Here is a 23,017-nt window from a genome sequence, read left to right on the forward strand (position 1 = left end):
ATATTACTTAATATGCATTACTTAAATGCAGGTTTTATGCTTTACAAATGTTTGAGATAATGTCCTAGTTATGAAGAACATTATTCCACTATAGTGCAGGTACATTATCTTTCGTGTTACAGTCTGAATATTACTTAATATACATTACTTAAATGCAGGTTTTATGCATTACAAATGTTTGAGATAATGTTCTAGTTATGGAGAAACAGCCAGGAAGAAATTAAATCCAATTTCTGTTCCCAACTGGATTTACCAACTAATTTCTATGCTGGTTTAACTAGAAGGAAACTTTCCTTTTTTTCTTACTTATTTGAGGAAATCAGGGACAATGAAGAAAATGGATAAACCTCAAAATAAGGTCTAAGAGCATGTGAGAAGGAGGCCTTGGGGAAGGTGTAGATGTAGGAACCAGTAGTAACATTGTAGAAGGACACAAGCCCAACATCACAGTCTAGAATAATCCCTACAACTTGAGGCTGGACCCTCAAAGGAAGGGTGATTTGGGGAGAAGCAAGGACTAAACAGATCTTGTCCTTTCTCAGTCTGATGGCCCAGAATCCAGACTGAGGCTCTTGTACAATGTCAGTGCCCCTTGGTACATTTTCCAGACAAACTCCGACACCCCACTCAACTCCTATTTGCACATCCACTTCAAAGTAATGTCTTCCTGAGGTGAAGCGCTCACGGCCCAGGATACAGGATAAGACACTAAATCCTCCAGGATTTTGATACATCGGTATGCTTCCTTTGTAAGCCACTGTTCTCTGATTGTCAGACAGGCTTAAATCTGGATGAGCAGTATCGGGATCCAGAGTCACATTGTCTGGAAAAAAAAGAATAAAGGACTTGATTTGATCTTTCTTTCTTTCTTTCTTTCTTTCTTTCTTTCTTTCTTTCTTTCTTTCTTTCTTTCTTTCTTTCTTTCTTTCTTTCTTTCTTTCTTTCTTTCTTTCTTTCTTTCTTTCTTTCTTTCTTTCTTTCTTTCTCTCTCTCTCTTTCTTTCTCTCTCTTTCTTTCTTTCTCTCTCTCTCTTTCTTTCTTTCTTTCTTTCTTTCTTTCTTTCTTTCTTTCTTTCTTTCTTTCTTTCTTTCTTTCTTTCTTTCTTTCTTTCTTTCTCTCTTTTTCTCTCTTTCTTTCTTTCAAAACTTTCTTGTAATTCTGGACTTTGTATTTACAATGAATTACTTGTTTTTCTATTTCCCTATATAGTTTTTCCCTATATAGTATTCTACTATAGAGCAATGTTCTTTGCTTAAACACGGAAAAACCGTTAACTACACTCCTAATATTTGGGAGTTGATTGGCTTGAAATATATCTACTCCTCGGCTTCCATCATAGTTACTTGACTCAGGTTTCAATTGCCATAATTCCTAACACCCCGCCAAGGGAGGTCCTCCCATGAGATTGGGAGGGACCCAAGGCAAGTTTCGAGCTACCCCTGCATTGAAATGGGACAGTCTAGCAGCATAGAAGCAACGTCTTGATGCAAGTCATCATGACTTAAGAGACAGAACCCTCATGGGGAAGGACAAGCTAAACTGGCCTGAGGACTTAGTCTGGGATTTATGGCAAAACTCCTGCTTGCCCTCAGAGACTAGAGAAATAATTTGTGGAACCTATATCCCTTACTGTGTTTATCCAAAAAACTTCAAGTATTAATAAGAAGTATATTTAATTGTTTAATATGTACACGTAAAGAGAGAAAGAAAAGTAATACAGATTTCCCTGGGAGACAGTGTCTCCCTGAATTAATCCCAAGAGAATTGCCTCTTTCTAAATGCTTTACCTCTGTAAGCAATCAATCATGCCCATGTGCAGTTGTATAGCTCAACCCCCTTGAGATGTTCCATAAGTATGCTGGCAGCTCTGTGTTAAATTGTACATTTTTTCTTTGTTCAATTTTTGGGTCACAACGGTGATGCCCGAGGGTTCCTCCTGGCTCTGCACTCAAGGAGTTACACCTGGCAGTGCTTGGGGGACTATATGGGATTCTGGGGATCGTGCAAGGCAAACGCCCTATCTGCTCTACTATCACTCTGGTCCCTAATGGGCCATTTTGACCATCTGTTCCTGGTCCTCTGTCTCTTTGTCTCTCGCTGGGGAAGCTAGGGAGGCAGCCCTCAGACACCAGACACCAGATGCACGTGTCTTGCACCCCCTCACTTTCTGATCTCAAGGGGATACCTTATGAAGGGCGCTCTACCCCCTGCCACTGCCTTATTCGACTTGTTTTTTAGAGGAAAATACTTTTTAATTTATTCATTGCAATTTACCAAGATATTGATAACAGTTTTTGGCATTCAACATTTAACTCCAAACCCACCACCATGTCAGCGACCCCCCTGGCATGTTTTGAGACTCAGGGTCTTTTTGAAAAATAGGCAGCCTAGATTCAAACCTAAGTTCTGTTCTTATCTATAAATCATTTTTAGTCTCAATTTGCTGAAAATAGTATGTATGTCACAGAGACTGTTGGGGAAGACTGAGTGAATTAAAGAGTAATATTTATTAAAATGTCTGATTAGTGGAAAGTATCTGAGAATTTCTAGGAATAATGAAATCATCATCCTTATCTCTCACTTATAAAAACAAGGAATATAACTGACCAGAATTTTCATGGGTTCTGTCATTTCTAAAGCCCATTTCCTCTTAAGAAATCATGGAATATTGAGGCAGAAATAAGACAGTTTCACTAACAACTACAATTTATGTATCAAAAAAGAAAAAAAAGACAAGTAATATCTTAGATTCTGATCTAAGACCTAGAGTTTTCCAGGTCACTAAGACATGCTGGTCCCATGAATTCTATCCATATCACAAACACATGCTTGTTCCATGGATTTTAGAGCTTACTCGAATTCATGTTAGACCCTGGTATTCTCAAAATTAATTATTTCAGTTCTGCTTTGGGGATGTGGTTTGGGATTTGGGGTGGAAACATTCATAACATGGTGATTCGAGTGTGCAGTGATGGTGGGATTGGTATTCAAATAATAAACAGAATGGATAATTGTGAATAACTATGTAAAAACAAAATTAAAAAGATACTGGTATTCCATAGAAATAAGTAAAATTTAATAAACCCGGGATAATATATATGAAAACTACATGAAAAGTTGAAAAGACAGGAAATTATATGATAAATTTAAGTGTGATTCTGACTTTAAAATACAATTTTCAAAATTAATTGTATCCAGGTGTGGGGCAAGAGACTCTGCCACAAACTGCCCCCTGCACCGTGTAATCCCATCAATGGCCAAGGTCCAGAGACTATAAAACAATGCTCCCAGAAGCGTGTGGCCGCATTCATGGCTGCGCGACTTCTTATAGCCGAGCTCTCCCTCTCAGAGAACCTGGCAAGGTACCGAGAGCATCCTGCCTGCACGGCAGAGCCTGGCAAGCTCCCTGTGGCATATTTGGTATGCTAAATACAGTAACAATGATGGGTCTCATTCCCCTTACCCTGAAAGAGTCTCCAATGCGGCACCACTGATAAGAACAAGTAAAGAGAGGCTGCTAAAATCTCAGGGCTGAACAGATGACTGGTTAAAGAAACTTTGGTACATCAACACAATGAAATACTATGCAGCTGTTAGAAAAGATGAAGTCATGAAATTTGCACATGGATGGATCAACATGGAAAGTATCATGTTAAGTGAAATGAGTCAGAAAGAGAGAGACAGACATAGAAAGATTGTACTCATTTGTGGAATGTAAAGTAACAGAATGAGAGACTAACGCCAAAGAATAGTAGAGATAAATACCAAGAGGAATGCTCCACAGCTTGGAAGCTGACCTCACATTCTAGGTGAAGAAGCGGCTCTGATAAAAAAGGGATCACCAAGCAAAGGGCGCTAGGTGGGCCCACTAGGAATGGGAGATACAGGCTGAAAACAGCCTATAGACTGAACATGATGCCTACTTAATACCTCTGTAGCAAACCACAACATCCAAAAAGAGAGATCGAGCAAATGGAAATGCCCTGCCACAGAGTCAGGGTGGGGTGAAGGGTGGGGGTGGTAGGGGGGGTGCTGGGACCATTGGGGGTGGAAAATGGGCACTGTGGAGGGATGGGTATTCGATCATTGTATGACTGAAACATAAGCATTAAAACCTGTAAGTCAGTAACTTTGTCTCATATGATTCACAAATAAATAAATAAATAAATAAATAAATAAATAAATAAATAAAATCTTAGAGCTAGGACGAATAGAGACATTACTGGTGCCTGCTCAAGAAAATCAATGATCAATGGCATGACTCTGATCAATAGAATATTTTGTCTTATATTTACTGGGGGCTATTTACAGCAATGCTCAGGGTAACTCCTGGCTCTGCACTCAGGAATTACTCCTGATGGTGCCCAAGGAACCATATGGGGTGTGGTGATCAAACCTGGGTCTGTTGCATGTAAGGCAAATGCCTAATCCGCTATAGTATCATTCCAGTCCCTAGGATGCTAACCACTATAAGAACCACTCAAAAGAGTCAACCACTCACTGGGTTACTAAATTAAGTACAAGAGCTGGACTGATTTCCCAGAAATCCCTTATGCAGACATATCTCCTGTACTGTGTTTCTTGGTGTTTCTTAAAATCTCTGCTGTTCTTTCCCCACTTTTCCCATCTTGCTGCCTCCTTGAAAGACTGACCATTGTAGACACATCACCCGGGCCCTCTTCCCCATGTCTCTCTGCTTATGTCAACTAACAGGAAGCAGAGGAGAAGGCTCTGGGACACAAAGGAACTGAGAAGGCCCTGGGACACAAAGCAACTGAGTAGCATTGTGAAGTACACATGGCCCTCCCATGCTGACTGGCAGACTCTGCATTCCTCTCCCCTGTCACACTCTCCCACCCTCACAGCGCCCTCTACCTGCCACTTGAGGCCCAGGCCAGTGATGGTTGTCTACCCATTCCTGCTTGGGTGCTGGACTATTCCTTGTTCTCTACCCTACTTCTCATCTTTATAAATAACCCCTTTATTATAAAGATTCTCTCCAACCAGTTCTTATAATGAATCTGACTCAGTAATGAGTTTTTTTTCAGTTCATATTACGTAAACAATTGGGAAAAATCCAAAGTGTCAGTGTGAAGAAAGGTAAAAAACTTCAATAGTGCCAGAGAGATACAATAGTAAGATGCTTGCCTCGAACTGGGCTGCCTCTGGTTTGATTCCCTCTACCACATATGGTTCACTGGGGACTACCAGGAGTGACCATTGAACATAAAGTCAAGTCAGATGTCACCTCATAATTTAGTTTTTAAAAACCCAAATGAATACATATAATTTTAATTGCATACATACAGTTTTTCTTGACTCTGATCCAATGAGCTTAAAGACAAATCATTGAAAGATAAACATAAATTTTATATATTCAGAAATAGAGTTTTTCAATCATAATATGAACATCTGCAAAATTGAATAACAATAAAATCATACCCGTAAAATTGCACATCAGGGCTAAAGCAGAATTTTGGGGAAGGGACTCTCAAACTGGTGCAGGGGGCCCGGTCACTCCAGGCCAACTGGACCAGCTGATCAGGGCAAAGCACTAGGATGCCAGGTGTAAAAAACTAAAGAACGCCGAGGAGCGAGTGCACTCACGGGCTCTCTAGGCGGCTCTGTCTCACCGCCCGCGTCCGGTGCCCGGGAACCGCTGTGTGTGCTGTCGGTCAAAGGCAGGCGACAGAAGGAAGAAGGAAGAAGGCCAAATTGGTTGCTCGATCCGTTTATTTCATTCTCTCCCTCCGCTTCTCTCCCGCTCTCCTGGATCTCTCCCCGTGGATCTGCCCCCGTGGATCTGGCCCCGTGGATCTGGCCCCCCAACCCACTCTTACAGCCTAGTTAAATCTCCACAGCATGAGGGGGTTGGGGCATACACATAGGTGTGGTCCCCATCAATAGGGTAAGGTTCCTTTCCCTTAGGGGATGCTTCTCCTAGGACTTAATTCTCTTTCAGCAGGAGGATCCACCCAAGGGCGGAGTCCCATGAATGTGTTTCTCTTCTCCTCAGCCAGCAAACATATAAGAATTCATAATATTAATTATTTTGTATGGACACAATAAGAGATGCATTAAAGCTTATAGAATTGCTCTCCTGGGGCCATCTCAATCTCAGACTACAGTGCTCAGGCCAGATCAGTCTTTCCTATCCCTGGCAGGGTCCCAGTCTCATAATTACTATTGGATCATGACAGCATTTGTCTATGATCAAGCTCTTAACTTATAGTTAAGAATTAGGCACTTTGGCCAGGCCCATCTCGATGCCAGGGTAGCACATAACTCACCGCTTGCCCTGGATCCTTCCCGTCCCACGTCGGGGACCCTACTTTGGGGTGCTAGGAACTGAGGGCAACTGAGGCTTAAGTGGAGAAAGCAGAGGCCCGGGAGGGAATAATATTCGAGGCCAATTAATTCCCAAGTTATAAAAACATAATATTGTCTTCTTGTGTCTGTACAAAACAGACATAGCTTTAAAGTAAATTATTCAAAAGGCACAAGAAGAGGAGAAAGGCAATATCAATTTATATAATATAAATTCAGTATCCTAGGAAGGTCTGACCTTGCAAATTAGCAGTCAGATTAAGGGAAAGCCGCGGATTAACTGTTTTGGGGAAGAGAGCATGGAGAAGTGATTATAGCTGAACAAAGGGATGGGAGAGATTCTGGAACACCTTGATGGGTGAGACTGGGGTAAGCCTAAACTCTGGGGAAAACCAGGACAAGCTACTGTGGCAAGGAGGGAAAGTGCAAAGTAATGTCATCCTACAGCCAGGCTGTCTTCCCTTCAGTTATGAACATTCTGAACACGAGGCATTTTCTCAGTCCATTCAGCTTTCTCTCTGGTCCTTAGATTAGGTTTGAATTAATAGTCCCCTATTTAAAAATTATTTTCTCTTTCCATAACTTTTGACTTTTATTAGAGATTGGAGAAACTTAGAAAACAATGATTAGAAAGAATTATAGAAAGAGAAAACTCAGCCTTGGGATTTCAAAATGTGTTACTGGGTCAGGGCTGGAACAATAGCACAGTGGTAGGGCATTTGCCTTGCACACGGCAGACCTGAGTTTGATTCCTCTGCCCCTCTCAGAGATCCTGGCAAGATACCTAGAGTATCTTGCCCACACGGCAGAGCCTGGCAAACTACCCATGGCACATACAATATGCCAAAATTAGTAACAATCTCAAGATGGAGATGTTACTGGTGCCCACTCAAGCAAATTGATGAGCAACAGGATAACAGTGACAGTGACAGATAGTTACTGGTCAAGGTCTTTACATCACTTGCACCCCAGTGAATGATAATCACCTACCTTTCTTGCATACATTGAGAGTTAAATAAAATATTACTAAGGGATTCTAAAATCAACATACCTTGATAGCGCTTTAAAACTCTTCTCACATTAAAGTTAAGCTTAGAGATATCGCACACAGTATGCACCTCCAAAGAAACATCTTTTGGTGCTTCCACACTAATAGCTGAGTACCTAGAATAAGCAGAGACCAGAGATTCCTTCAGCGGCTCCTTCCATCCATGTCTCTATACCCATGACCCTCCCCTGCCCACACTGATGATATGGGGCACTCACCTGCCCAAAGTGTCCTTTATATCCTGTAAGAAACAAAAGCAAAGATGAATGTAGGAACATCTGAGCCTCGTGGAGAATGGCATGCACAGCAGTTCTCTATAAACTCTCCTCCAGCGATGTAAGGTATGGGAACCCAAGGGTGTAAATACAACCAAGGCTTCAGGAACAGTGTAATTTTATTCCTGTTGAGGCACCACTGAGACCCTATCTGTCAACATTGATGCATTTCTAATAGATTGATTCCCACCTGAGTCCTTTTTTGGATGCACATTACTGCCTCTTTATCAACCTCTCAGTCAGCTGTCTTCCTTATAGGAGGCTGCGGGGAGAATTAGTGTCTGAAAGCACATAAACCTATGGCTATTGGGAAATGGATCGGAAGGATGCCCGGGGTACCACTTGCTTTCAATGTTGTGATTTTCTTAGATTGAGTCCATATTGAACACTGCTTATCATAAATCTGAGTTCTGAGTCCACGCAGAATCTCTGTGACTGAGATGATTAGGTGTTGATAGCAGTACCACACGATGGCACAATAGTCGCATAATCACAAATTATTATACAACCTTCAATTCTGTTTTGAAACTAAACAAACCTCCAGGCATCAGAGGAGCCAAGATGGGGAGAAAGTTGTCCTGTGAATCAGACAATTGCAAAATTTAATGAAACACAGGCTCTGAGTGCCTCTGAGTATAGCACTGTCTTGGCAGAGGCTGGTTACAACACAAACTTTACCCCATGTTATTCTCTGTGGAAATCATGGATGTAAGTCAACCTTAGACTTGATGTTCTAAACAGCAAAAACCACACCTCACCCCTAAATCTCACGGCCTGGCTAAAGAATTAAGAAGATTGAGAGCCCACACAATTTATGGGGTGAAGACAAAAGTCTGGAAAGTCCCCAAGCAACCGGGAGCTTATTTGCTCATTTTCTCTGAGTGGAAAGTTGTAGACGGCAACAATTTTCTCAAAGTAACAATTGTAAGCTTCGATGAATTAAGAGAAACAAAATAAAAGATCTCCAATAAATCAAGATAATGTATTAGACAGGTTGGGAAGTTTACTGAAGTAAGTGAACTTAAAAGTTCATTGGAAGGTTCTAGCAGAGGAGTTGACAGATAACTCATGGGATATGAAAATCCTAAATAACTGACACAGAGACTGAGAAGTCCAAGCTCTAAGTGGGGAATCCTTAGCAATGCCATTTTTGTCTCTTGGGATCCCCAGGAGATCAGTCTGAGATATTGTCTGAGATCCCAAAACATTGTCCTGAATCATAGATAGGCATGATAACCTCCTTTTTCGTTACCTGCTTCTTTCATACCCTCATTGCCTCCCCTTGGGACACATTTTAAGTGCGTGGCCTTCACTCAATTCCTCATTGTAGGATCAACTCTCAGAGAAGCAGTCCTAAAACATCGTCCTCACCAATATGGATGACTGGAAACTAAACACCTACTGTGAATTATTTTATGAGTGGCAGTTGAGTTTTTAGAAGTGGTGATGAGTGTGAACTCTGGGTCCAGTTCTGTATTATATAATTATGTTAGCCTTGAAAATGGCACAACTCTGATTTCATTTTCTCATTGTAAAATAGACAGCCTGAGCCTATCATGAGCTCCAGACAACATTTCCTGGCATAGAATAACAGACTACAGGGCTACCAGGGATGACATACTGAGTACATTTACGTAAGTGCCCTACATCTAGAGAAATAACAATGCAATGCCCACTGGAACATATACTGATTAGCGGGCAAAATTTCCATTTTGTGGTATTTCCTTGGTCTACTGTTATGTGCAATAATGAGGAATAACTGGCTATAGCCAAGGGCAATGACCAAGGGAGTTTTCCTGAAAGTCAGGAAGGTTGTGGCACTTGTGGTGATTTTACCTTAAACTTGAGTAAGACCAAAGGGTAAAATAATCTAAGCAATAAAGGAAAAGAGAGAGGCAAATGAGAATGGGCAAGAAATATTGATCAGGTAGAGATCTATTGTAAAGGGCTGAAATCATGCTTTGCATGGGGGAGGGCCACGTTCAATCCCCACATGTTCTTCCAAGGACCCTGAGAACTGCAGCAATAATGTCCCCTGAACATCATTGATAGTGCATGAAAAAACAACAGGAAGAGAGAGAAAAGAGAGAGAGAGAAAGACAGAGACACAGAGCGACAGAGAGAGACAGAGACAGATACAGAGAGATAAGGAGACAGTGAGTGATATGCCTTTATCTTACTGGGAAAGTGAAACTGTGTATTTCCATAGCAAAAACTGCTAACTCATGACTACCACTGATTCAAAGGATCTGGACAGACTTATGGATCCTCCTATATCCCACCTTTATCAGACCTGGGAAATATATTTCAAAGATCACAGGTGGCAGATGTGGGGAGAGCCTGACAACAAATAAAATAAAGTTTTATTTTAAATTGTGTAAGGAAAATAACTCTATATAAAGATTTTCAGAACTTATTAGTTAACATTAGCTTAACAACTCTTACAGATGTGTTAAAAGGGTTCAAAATTAGCAACATGATATCAATGGCATGGCTGACTCTTCATCTTCAACTCTAGGAAACAGAAGATATATTCATTTTAAAGGAATGCTGTGAACGGTTCCAATCTAAATCAGACTTGAGTACTAGCCCCTTGTATCTTTAAGCTGTGTGAACTAGTAAAGTGGCTTGAATCCCATTTTCTTAGCTGAATCATGAGACAATAATTATAGGCACTTCTTCACAGACTTATTGAATTCAATAAGTGCTTAGATACATTCAGCAAGAAAACTTTTAGCAGTCCACAAAAATTCCCATTAACACCCCATTTGGCACCTACTGGGCTATTTTCCCCACTAGTTTATCTCTTCTCTACTCTTAACCTTATGGTCACTCTGCCCTCACAACTTGCTTGGTGACCTTCATCTCCTGGAAAACAAAACTATCTTAGATAAAGAACTCTCAGACACACTGTAGAATGACAAAAGTCAGAGAGATCGAAATAAAATCTTGAGAGCACCACAATAAAAACAAAACATATATATAAATAAAGAAACCACCATAGTAATGAAATTAGTCTAGGCTAGTAAAGAATGGTTTGACATAGCAAACAAGTTGGATGAAATGAAAACCCCATAAGAATACTCAATCCAACTAAGTCAACAGTCTAACTTGAGGGAATGAAAAAAAATTGTAAAGAAAGTAAAGCTAAAGAAGTTCCTATTAAACCAAACTCATTAGAAATATTAATAGGACACCTTTAAACGGCAAAACTCTACTTGAAAGCAATAGAGAACAAAAACATAAAATGGGGGAAAGTTGTGAGAAACAATGGCATCTTTTCTAATACACAGTGCTTGCTTGCTTTGAAGTTAAACTAGGATACAGATTCGCACTTGTAGAGGAGACAGCCCAAAATGAAGAACTGAGCTTCTATAAAATCTACAGTTGTGAGTTCTGGGGATCATTCCAAAGAGCACAATTATATTAATTTTAAAATGTATTTGCTTTTCTGTGTTTACTTGGTGTCCATCACAATGGCTAAGACCTAGAATCATCCCAAATACCCAAGAACACATAGAGGATAAGGAACTGTTGTACACGGACAATAAGGAAAGGTGAAATCCAACAACTCATGCATCTCAGCTATAACTCCAGGGTGTTATGCTGAGCAAGGTGAGATAAAGGGAGAGAGTCTGACCTGAGGAAGTAGGCCTTGTTAATCTTCCATATTGATCACCATTCTGCTCTGACTGGCATGGGAATAAGACATCTCGTCTGTTTCCTCCAACTTCTTAGACTCACCTGCAGCAAATTCTGTGCTGAGTCCTGACATTTCTTGTCCAGTTCCTGGATGTGGTTCTCGAGTTCCTGTACTTTGTTGTCCAGATGGGCTACATTGTCCTGCAGTCTGCTCAGCTTCTGCTCTCTTTCTTTCTCCAGTTGACACATATATAACTCCTCCTCTGGTGCAGGAATGTGTGAAGACTTGAAAATTCAGAGTGGATTCTTTCTTTCTCACGCTTTATTTTCTCCTATAAGAAAGAAAAGTGCTCAGAATGTGAATACAGATTAATGTTCATTAACAATGCATCCATACACAATACAAATAACATGGAAACAAATGAGATATATTCAGTAATAATAAGGAAGGAACTTTTGACACAATGTGCAACATGTATGAGTTAACTAGGTAGTGAGCAAAGCAATGTAAACCAGAAAGAGAGGGCCAATATTATAGAATTCTACTTATGTGAGCTAAGTGATATCATAGAGACAGTGATACCAGAAAATAGAAGGAAGATGTTTGAGGACTAGGAAGAGAGAGAGTTTCAGTTTTGATGATGAATGAATTTTGCACGTTGATAAAAGTAATGGTTGCACAAGCGTATGTACAAATTTAACTGCCATGGAGCTGTCCATTCAAAAGGATAAGAAAAGTGACTTTTATGTCATACTCGCTCACACACACACACACACACACACATACACACACAAAAAAATGTTCCTCGGTCAGTGTGTCATAGTCTAAAGAGTTCTCCATGTTCCCTAGACCAGAGTTATGCTCAGGTGGCAGATATTCAAAGGTTGAAGAGGTCCTCACCATTATACACAGTTATCTGGATCAATTCCTTCTGCTTCACCAAGAAGGTGGTGTAAGGAGTACGAATAAAGTGCAGAATAGAGTTGGGCCAAGGTAAATAAATGTGAATTATAAAAATAAATATGAGTTTTTATTGTGATATAAATATGTGTTCCTGTGTTTCAGATAAACTTTCAGTTCAAGAAAATTCTGAAGTTTCTTCTTGGATCTTTTTGAAGTTTGTAACTGAGACATCACAACTGAAGTAAAGATGACCACCCTGGTGAGTTCTTGAATCTCACCAGGGAGAGGCCCAGTTGGCAGATTCTGATAAAAAATTCTAGAAATACCAACTCCGGATTCAATTAAGCACCCTAATGTGTGATTATAGCTAAAACAAATCATCTGTCCTGTAAGACACAGGTTTTATTTGGTGGGGTGGGGACCAGAATTTTAATTTCCCATTTATCTTTCTCATTTCAGAGTGTGTTCCAGTGTATCTGAAATTAATAAAAGGGCAGCTTATTTATTTTTAAGTGGGAGCCAAGCATAGCTTCAATCCATGTATTTATAAAGTGAGTTTTTTTTTTAATTGTGAGGATCTTCACACCACTCAAAATGCCAGAAATGAAAGCAAAAGGCTTTCTTTTGAGAGATGATATTGGACATTTTCACGTAAAGAATAATGACTGATGATGACCTCTTGATATCTGTATTTCAAATCATAATGCCCAAAATTAGAGAGAGAGAGAGAGAGAGAGAGAGTAAGAAGGATTGTACCTGCCATAAAGCGAGGGAGCGGGGTGGGTTTGGAGTGGGACACTGGGAACAATGGTGGTGGAAAATGTGCACTGGTGTAAGGATGGGTGCTCGAGCATTGCTTGACTGAAGCCAGTCTTGCAATTTTGTGACTGTATCTCACGGTGATCCAATTAAATTTCTTAAAAAATAAAAAGAATAAGGGCTGAGGTTTAAGACACCATGAAAGAGCAAAAATGGCTTGCTTCTCCGTGTGATAATATTTTAGTCTAATATATTATATCTATATCAATAAAAAAATTGTTTCCATCCATAGGGAATCTGGTTGATCACTGTACTAGAGACCCAAATTCTGCAATTGTCTTTCTTATGTTCTTGTGGGAGTTCTGGTTCTCCATACTAATAGCCTCATGAAATTGAGCTCAATGCAACTCATCAGAATAAATGTCTCTCTCTATCCAGAAATAGTTGGTCTCTTTAGCTGACAAACTTGAGTGTCAGGTACTGGACTGTGGAAAATACACCAAAATGGTGCAGTTCAGGTTTTAAAACAGGTAGGTACTTTCAAAGTTTGAGAATTTGAGTTGCATCAAGCATCTTTCAAGGTCAGCTATAATATTTCTTCTTCTCCAACTCAGATATTAGGAATGCTACATAATTTTTTTCACAAGGTTGAAGTATTTGCAGTAAAAATGTAATAGATGCATATAACTAAGAGTAGAGAAAAATGGTGCTTTCTACATTAATTTTAACAATTTGGACTGTTTATTGAGTAATAAACCCTCATAGTGCTTTTACCAAACAATACCTACTACTAGACACGGTGATGGCATATAGTTTGACCACCAGAAGCTTCAAACTCTTACCTTCCAGTGCATTATTCTCAGAGTTGTGTTTTGCCTCAGCTGCATATATTTTATGCGTGTTATGCTCAGTTTCCTCACTGCTTTTTGGAGTTGTTCCTGTGGGAAAAACTGGGTGTTAGTTTTGCAATTGGATAACTCTTCACAACATCCAACAGAAATCACAGACTTTGAGACAATTAGAATAACATTGAGTATTTGGTGATTCCTTACCTGCTGAGAGAAAGAGTAATTAGTCCAGTAACACAGTTGATCTCCGTGGCAATCTGCAAAACTAATAAGATGCTTACCATAATTTCTGTGTTGTATAAATCAATTATTCGTAAGGGGTTCAGAAACTTGTTCAAGGAGACAACAGATTCCTCACTTCTACATCAGTTGTATCACTTATCATCCAGTTGATCTTCAATTTGCTCTAATGGACACCAGTAACATCTCCATTTGTCCCTGTCGCGTGCTACTGTAACCCAATGATATCTGCTCACTCCAGGAACAGAAAGAGACTTAAATCGTTCATTCAGCGTTTTGATGAAGAAGTCTGACCATCTTGTTAGTTGGCCACGTGGTCTTTTTTTTTTTTTTGGTTTTTGGGTCACACCAGGCGATGCACAGGGGTTACTCCTGGCTCTTCACTCAGGAATTACCCCTAGCGGTGCTCAGGGGACCATATGGGATGCTGGGATTCGAACCCGGGTCGGCCGAGTGCAAGGCAAACACCCTACCCGCTGTGCTATTGCTCCAGCCTCCCACGTGGTCTTTGACGTCCCATGGAATCCAGTTGGTAACAGCTCTAGTCCAGCCGTCATCTCTGAATCGCATTACGTGTCCAGCCCATCTGATTTTTGGCAAACACTTTGGCAAACGAGACAGCGTCCCTGATTCTTGAACATCGTTGGAGGTCAGAACTCTGGATTCCTTCTCTCACTTGAGTGAGATGTGATACTCCTAGCATACCTCTTTTGATTCCTCTTTGGGATACCCAAATAGCGTTCTCACCCTGTTTGCATAGGGCCCAAGTCTCCGAGGCGTATGTTAGTGAAGGAAGAACGGTGGAGTCGAAAAGATGTGCCCAGACCCAGAGGTTCTTCATCCTCTTAACCACTTCTTCGACGCTCTTGAAGGCGTTCCACGCTGTTCTCTTCATCCTACGCAGTTCTGGTGCCAAGTCATTCCTCATGTTGAGTTCTCAACCCAAGTACACATAGCTGCTGCATTCAGAGATGTTCATTCCATTGAGAGCAAATGGAATGTCAGGGACTAGTTTGTTTTTCATGAACATCATTTTGCTGAGATTCAGCTGCAGTCTGACCTTTCCACACTTGCGGTTGAAGTCGGCCAGCATTTGTGCTGCTTGGCTAATGTTTGGCGTTATGAGAACGATGTCATCAGTGAAGTGGAGTTGGTGTAATTGCTGACCGTCTGTCTTCACTCCTATTCCTTCCCATTCCAGTCGTAGCATGACATTTTCGAGGGTGGCACTGAAGAGTTTCTGTGAAATGGTATCACCCCGCCGAACCCCTCTCTTTACTTCAATGTGGAATGGTGAGATTCTGGTGGTGAATCTGTAATACAGCTCACAGAGGATCTTGAAGTACTGAGTTTGGGCGCCTTGTTTGGCTAGGGCTTCGATGACCGCTTCAATCTCAACAGAGTCAAAGTCCTTCTTTAAATAGATGAACGTTAGACAGAGCAGTATCTTGAACTCTCGTGAAACTTCAGTGAGTTTGGTCACGGTGTGGATATGGTCGATCGTGCTGAATCCTTTTCGGAACCCGGCTTGCTCTCATGGTTGTTCTTTGTTTAGTGTTCTGCCTATTCTATTCATGATGACTCAAGTGAACAACTTGTAGACAATGGATAACAGGCAGATTGGGAGATATTTGCCAATGTCTCGGATGTCTCCCTTCTTGTACAATAGAACAGTCCTGCTGGTTTTCCATTGGGATGGAAACTTGCATTCTGACAGGTAGCGTGTGAAGAGCCTAGGCACTGCATTGAGGAGTACTGGTGGCAGATTCTTTAGGTGTTTGGGTCTGACCTTGTCTGGACTGGGTGCTGTAAGAGTCTTTACTGATGAAATGGCATGTCGAATTTCAGAAAGTAGGACGTTGGGAATTGCATATCCATCCTGCAGAATTTGGTATGTGGGTAGGTGGACGTGGCTGTTGAAGAGATCTGAGTAGAAGTTGTGAATAATCCTTTCCATTGCCCTTCTAGAAGATGTGATGGATCCATCAGGCCGTCAGAGGGCAGTTATCTTGGTCTTGTAGTTGGCGAAGGACAGGCAAGCATTGTGAATACTTTTCCTGGCTTCTGCTGTATCTCACTTCCACACAGGATTAAGAAATGATTCAGCAGGACATTGCCCCCTCTGTTATTCCACCAAAGTTCAAGGCAGTCTTCATACATGCCTTTGCATATATGTTAATCTAAACCTCTCACTAGGGTTCATTCCTAGGCATTCACTTCTAAAGAGTTAACCACCCCTCTAGTCTTTAGTCAACTATGCCCCCAGCCTATATTTATGGGAATAATATGAATCTTAGAAATTGGTAGCTCTATTTTATTTTGAGACAGAATGGTTTTCTCATGTCAACATTTGTCCTAAGCTACAAAAACATTCAGTTTCCAGGCTCCTTTAAGGTATGATTAATAATTTCAACTGTGCCCAGGAAGAAGGTTTAATTTCTATTCTTGTGGCTTCGCCTATATTTCCCTCTACTCACATCATGGCCTCAGCAGTGATACAGTCAGGAGTGATGCCTAAGCTCAGATCCAGGAGCAAGCCCTGAACATTTTAGGTGCATATTGAAAATGACCTTGTCCAGACCGGGTGCTGTATGCGTCTATTCTGATGAAATGGTGTGTCAAATTTCGGGAGGGAGGACATTGGGAACGACATATCCATCCTGTGGAATTTGGTATGTGGGCAGGTGGATGTGGCTGTCAAAGAGATCTGAGTAGAAGTCGTGATTAATCCTCTCCATTGCCTTTCTGGAAGATGTGATAGATTCATCAGGACAGAGGGCAGTCATCTTGGTCTTGTAGTTGGTGAAGGACAGGCGAGCATTGCGAATACTTTTCCAAGCTTCTGCCACATCAGCCAACACTGCTGCTCTTCTCTCTTTGACTTCTTCCTTTCAGTCAAAACTTTTGATTGAATATGATGTGGTCAATTTTATTGTGGAACTATCCACCGGGAGACTCCCATGTCCAGCATTTAGATTCAGCCTTCTGGAACTGTAAGTTACTGTGGATGGTCTTGGTTGACATGATGAACTCTACAGTCTCTCACCCTGATCGCTCCATTCTAGGCCATGAGTCCCAATGTGGAGTTCTTCGGGCGACCTTCTCAGTCCTATCTTGGCATTAAAATCACCAACAATGATCTTGAAGAAGGTGTGGTCTTCTTTATAGAATCTTTCCAGTTCCATGTAGAACTTCTCAACTTCATCTTCGTCATAGTTTTATGTTGGTGCCTAGACAACAAAGATAGAAACTGCTGGCAGTGAGTCACATCTATTCAAGCGTAATCGTTCGATTCAGGTTGTTAGGTATTCGAATGAATCAATGCTCATGGCCAAGTTCATGTTGACAAGGACACCAATGCCACTGATGCCTCTGTTGTCACATGTTCTGAGGAACAATTCTTCTCCAGTGTCGAAAATGGCATGATGTTATCGATGTCTTCTTGTTTCAGTCAGACCAATGACGTCGTATTTGATCTTCTGTGCTTGCACCATCAGATCTTCGATGGATGCTTCTGATGCCAGTGCACGTGCATTGAAAGTACAGACAGTCATTTTAGTTTTTCTTTGTTTTGGCAGTCTAGTTCGACCCTGAGATTTTTTCAGCCTCTCCTTGCTCATCTTTCTTAATGCTGCTGTTTTGGGGGCTCTTTTGGTGTCAGGTGAATGAGGCCCATTGTTGTTACTGTTTTTGGCATATTGAATACACCATGGGTAGCTTGCTAGGCTCTGCTGTGTGGGCAGGATACTCCCGGTAGCTTGCCAAGCTCTCCGAGAGGGATGGAGGCTTTTATTTATTTTTTTTAATTCTTTTATTGATTCACCATGTGGAAAGTTACAAAGCTTTCAGGTTTAAGTTTCAGTTATACAATGCTCAAACACCCATCCCTTCACCAGTGCACATATTCCACCACCAAGAATCATGATATGAGAGGGATGGAGGCTTTTAAAGCGGCCTCCAATCACCCTTAGAGGTGTTCTCATGGTTCACACCATATTTGAACCCTATCAAATACGGTGCGGGAGTTATGGAAAATGGGTATTAAGTGTCTTATGGTGTGTTGTGCGGCTGCGCAGTCTGGAGAGCATCCTGGAGTGTGGCAGTGGCTGGGTAGTGGATGTAGTGGGGGTCAGCAGGTGAGGTATTTATCTGGTTTTCCTATATCCCATTCACAGTCATGCCTCAGAAAATCAAGTATCTCGTAGTCAGCTTGTCTAAGGAGATAAAAGACCTTTACAAAGAAAACTACAAAACTCTACTTCAAGAAATAAAAGGGGACATGAGGAAATGGAAACATATCCCTGCTCATCGATTGGGAGTATTAATATTTTCCATTGTCAAAATGGCAACACTCCCAAAGCATTATACAGATTTAATGCGATCCCTATAAGGATACTCATGACATTCTTCAAAGAAATTAATCAAATGCTCCTGAAATTTTAAAGAATAATAAGACCCCATGAATAGCTAAAGCAATTCTTGGGGATAAAAGATGGGAGGCATCACCTTCCCCAACCTCAAGTTCTACTACAAAGCAGTAATATGTTAAAAGGCAAGGTATTGGAACAAAAACAGATCCGCACACCAATGGAATAGGGTTGAATATCCTTACACACATTGTCAAATATATGATCACTAATCTTTGGTTAGGGAGCAAGAAATATAAAGTGGAGCAAGGAAAACCTCTTTAACAAATGGTGCTGGCAAAACTGGACAGCTACATGCAAAACAATGGGATCAGACCTCTACCCAACACCATGCACAAAAGTCAGATCAAAACGGATTAAAGACCTCAACATCAGACCAGAATCCATAGGTACATTGAAGACAAAGTCGGCAAAGCCCTCCACGACATTGAAGCTAAAGGTATCTTCAATGCTGAAAGCCACTGACCAAACAAGTGGAAGCAGAAATCAAAAAAAATGGAACTATCTTAAACTAAGAAACTTCTGCACCTCAAAGAAAATAGTGACAAGAATACAAAGACAGCCTATGGAGTGGGCAAGGATATTCACCCAATACCCTTCTGGTAAGGGGTTAATATCAAGGATATACAAGGCATTGGTTGAAAACTACAAGAAAAAAATCCAAAACCATAAGAAAATGGGATGATGAAATGAACAGAAACTTTCTCAAAGAAATTCAAATGGATAAAAGACACATGAAAAATATTCTTCATCACTAATAATCAGAGAGATCAGATCAAAACAAAAGTGAGATATCATCTCACATCAGAGAGAATGGCACACACCCAAAAGAACAAAAGCAACCAGTGTTGGTGTGGATGTGGGAAGAAAGAGATTCTCCTCCATTGTTCATGGGAATGCCGACTGGTCCAGCCTTTTTGGAAAACAATATGCACGTTTTGTTTTGGAAAATTAGAAAATTGAGCTCCCATTTGATCCAGCAATGCCTCTTCTAGGGATATACCCTGGGGGCCCAAAAACGCACAGCAGAAACACTATCTGAACTCCTATGTTCATTGCAGCATTATTCATCATAGCCAGAATCTGGAAAGAACCTGAGTACCAAAGAACAGATAAATGGATAAAGAAACTATGGCAAATTTACACAATGGAATAGTATGCAGCTCTAAGGAAAAATGAAGTCATGAAATTTGCTTATAATTGGATGGACATGGAGAGTACCATTCTGAGTGAAATGAGTCAGAAGGAAGTGGACAAATATAGAATTACTGCATTCATTTGTTTTACATATATAAAACATGTATATACATATATGTATGTATATATACACGAACATATATGTATGTGTATATATGTATATATACATATATACATATATATGTATATACACACAAACACATATATATATATATATTCACCCAGGGCCAGGAAAAAACAGGGGCTAGGAGGACTGGTTAATGGTTGGAACTAACCAAAAATGTGTGTGGGACTGAAAATAAATAAAATACAGAAGAGACCATTATGACAATAATAGCTGGGGATGATCACGCTGGACAAAATCTGAGGGTTAAAAGTAGGTAAGGGATATTCTTGATAACCTTTCAGCATCAATATTGGAAACCACAATGTACAAAAGGGGAGAGAGAGAGAGAGAGAGAGAGAGAGAGAGAGAGAGAGAGAGAGAGAGAGAGAGAGAGAGAAGAAAGTCACCTGTCAGAGGCAGGCAAGCAGTGGGGGTGGGGGTGATGGGAGGGAACCTGGGGACACTGGTGCTGGGAAATGTACTCTAGTGGAGGGATGGTTGTTGGAACACTGTATGACTGAATTCCAATCATGTACAGTTTTGCAATGTTCTAAAAATTAATTTTTTGATAAATAAATAAATAAAAATGTTCTCATTTGTGACAATTTGGATGGAGTAGAGATGTAAGTAGAGAAAGAATAATTCAGAAGAGAAATACAAATCCCGGGTGATGCCACTCATAAATTGAACATAAAGAAACTGAGTAAGGAAAAGGAAACCCCAGCACTTGGATTTTGACCAAGGAGGGAAGCCTTGAGGAGCTGGGGGCGAGGGGGGTGGCTGGTTGATAAATGGATTGAGGCAGATTGAGCACAGGATTTTTTAGTGAGATTTTTGTGACAGGTCACCTTTGCAGCAAGTGACAGAGCACATTGAAGCACAGACTACAATGAAAATAATTTCTGTCAAATAAGTAAGTAAAACAGGTTTCAGAGCAACGGCAGATGAGGTTTTTAGGAGGCTTTGACCTCCACACTCACCCTGTAATCTTGGCACGCATCTTCAGCAAGAGCAGTGACATGTCCTTTGTGCTGTGGTGACCGCTCACAGCAGAAGCAGATGAGCTGACCGTCATCCTCACAGAACAGGTGGAGCTGCTCGCCATGTTTCTCACACAATCTTTCATGCTCTGTCTCCTTGATGGTTTGAATGATATTTTCCAACTGCCTGTTGGGCCGGAGACTATCACTTTTAAAAGGTTTCCTACACTGGGGACAATGAAATGTCCTTGGAGATGATGTTTCAGAACTACAGTTCCCAGTAAAGCCCACAATGCACTGGCGGCAGTAGCTGTGCCCACAGTCGATGCTCACGGGCTCAGTCATCAGCTCCAGGCAGATGGGGCAGGTAGCTTCCTCCCTCAACTTCTTGGTAAGTATAGTTGAGGCCATGGTTTTTCCGGAAATGCTGCAATATTGGATCAAGAGACAGGGATGAAGCAGTCGGAAATTTCTAGTGTCTGAGAAATGCACTCCACTAGAGTTTCTGGGCCTCCTCTGAGCTTGGAAACTCTCTGAGAGAGATGTGGATTAAGATTGAGAATATTTGTTTTATGGAGCTGTGTTGTGAATGACTATGTCACAATCACACTTGGTTCCTCAAACTGAGTATAATTAAAATGAAATAAAATGTCATGTTCAGTTCCTTCAATCGAACTGCATTATTGCATTTCAGTTGCTTATTGATTGCTTCAGTCTATGGTGAAACGAGAGCAGATCAAAGAATCTATTTTCTTTCTAGAAATATTTTGGACATGGGACTCAGAGAGAATGAGAAAAGGACAGGCTTCCTCGCAAAGGTTGGAGCGAAGGAGAGAAATTCATGGGGGGAGGTGAGACTCCCACGTTGAAAAGGCACCTCATCACTACTGGGTTGATTTCTTGTAACTAGTACTGAAATTAGCTGGTATTTGTAGGATTCCTTCAGAAAAATCATGTCTGCACTGGATCATTGATTCTAAGCTCTTGCTACCTTATTCCCACTGCTAAATAAATAAATAACATGGGTGATGAGACCTGTGCTCCCTAGAGCTATTACCATGATGATAATAAGGTTGTCAACCAGAAGAGCCGGGTGTCCTTCCCATCAGTCTCTCTGACCTGAGGACAGAGAATGGAAAGAGGTGGGAGGGGAAGGGGTTATCCTGAGAGCAGAGCTCCTGGAGACCCAGACAGTCACTTCTCCAGGCCAACCTGCTCTCCCAGAAGGTCAGAGAGACTGGAGCCTATGGCCGTGACAGACACCTGGAAGTGGGGCAGTGAGAACAGATTGGGATGGCAGGACTCTGTGAATCCTGGCATTTTCCCCCTGGTGTCCACCAGTGAGGAGTTGACACAGGGAGCACAGAGACAAGAAGTTACACAGGACTTTGCCCTTCATCCACTTCATTACAGCTGTGGGGTGCTCTGTCCCCTATTTTCACTGCTGAGTATTTGTGGGGGTGGGGACGACGCAGCATGAGATAGATACAAATGCTTCTGTGACCTGACAGTGATGACATAATCCAACAACTAATGCTGCTTCTTAAACTAAAGTTCCTGTTATGGAATTTTTCTCTAATTATTGGGAATTATTTCTTTAGAGTCATAGAGAATACCTTCTGGGATGACGGAAACACAGCCTATCTCACTCGCCTCCTGCTCCCCCAACATTTTTAAAATAACAAAGATTGTACCTGTTATCATCCTGAACAAAGTTCTTGTGGAATTGTCATTGAGAATAAAAGCATTCTAAGAAATAATTAAAATGAAAATTTCGGGGTTGGAGAGATGGTACAGAGGTAACGCTTTTCTTTGTGATAAGGTTTAGCTCAAGTATAATTTGGAGAATGAGGAGATCTGGAAAAGGGGAGTTCCCTTAACTATAATACCATACAATAGCTCTATTTTTTTTAATGATCTAAGAAGGAGGCAAAGATACCTTATATACAGATGTTTTTCACCTTCCACTATGGTGATAATCTACAGAGTTCTTGCCTCTCACAACTTTCAACTACAAGGATTGAGAAACAATCGCACTGCACTGCAGCACTGTAGTCCTGTTGCTCATCAGTTTGTTCGAGTGGGCACCAGCAATGTCTCCATTCTGAGACTTGTTGTTACTGTTTTTGGCATATTGAATATGCCACGGGGAGCTTGCCAAGCTCTGCCATGCGGGTAAGATATTCTCGATAGCTTGCCGGGCTCTCGAGTGGGACAGAGGAATCGAACCCGGGTCGGCTGCATGCAAGGCAAATGCCCTACCC

The 23,017-nt window shown here is 41.1% G+C and overlaps 1 pseudogene; it reads right to left on the bottom strand.

The window, feature by feature from the left end:
* LOC129401583 (E3 ubiquitin-protein ligase TRIM38-like) lies at positions 1-21,164 on the bottom strand (annotated as a pseudogene).
* Between the last annotated feature and the right edge of the window lie 1,853 nt (positions 21,165-23,017).

This window comes from Sorex araneus, chromosome 2 (assembly GCF_027595985.1).
Source record: "Sorex araneus isolate mSorAra2 chromosome 2, mSorAra2.pri, whole genome shotgun sequence".
In the NCBI taxonomy this organism is placed as follows: Eukaryota; Metazoa; Chordata; class Mammalia; order Eulipotyphla; family Soricidae; genus Sorex; species Sorex araneus.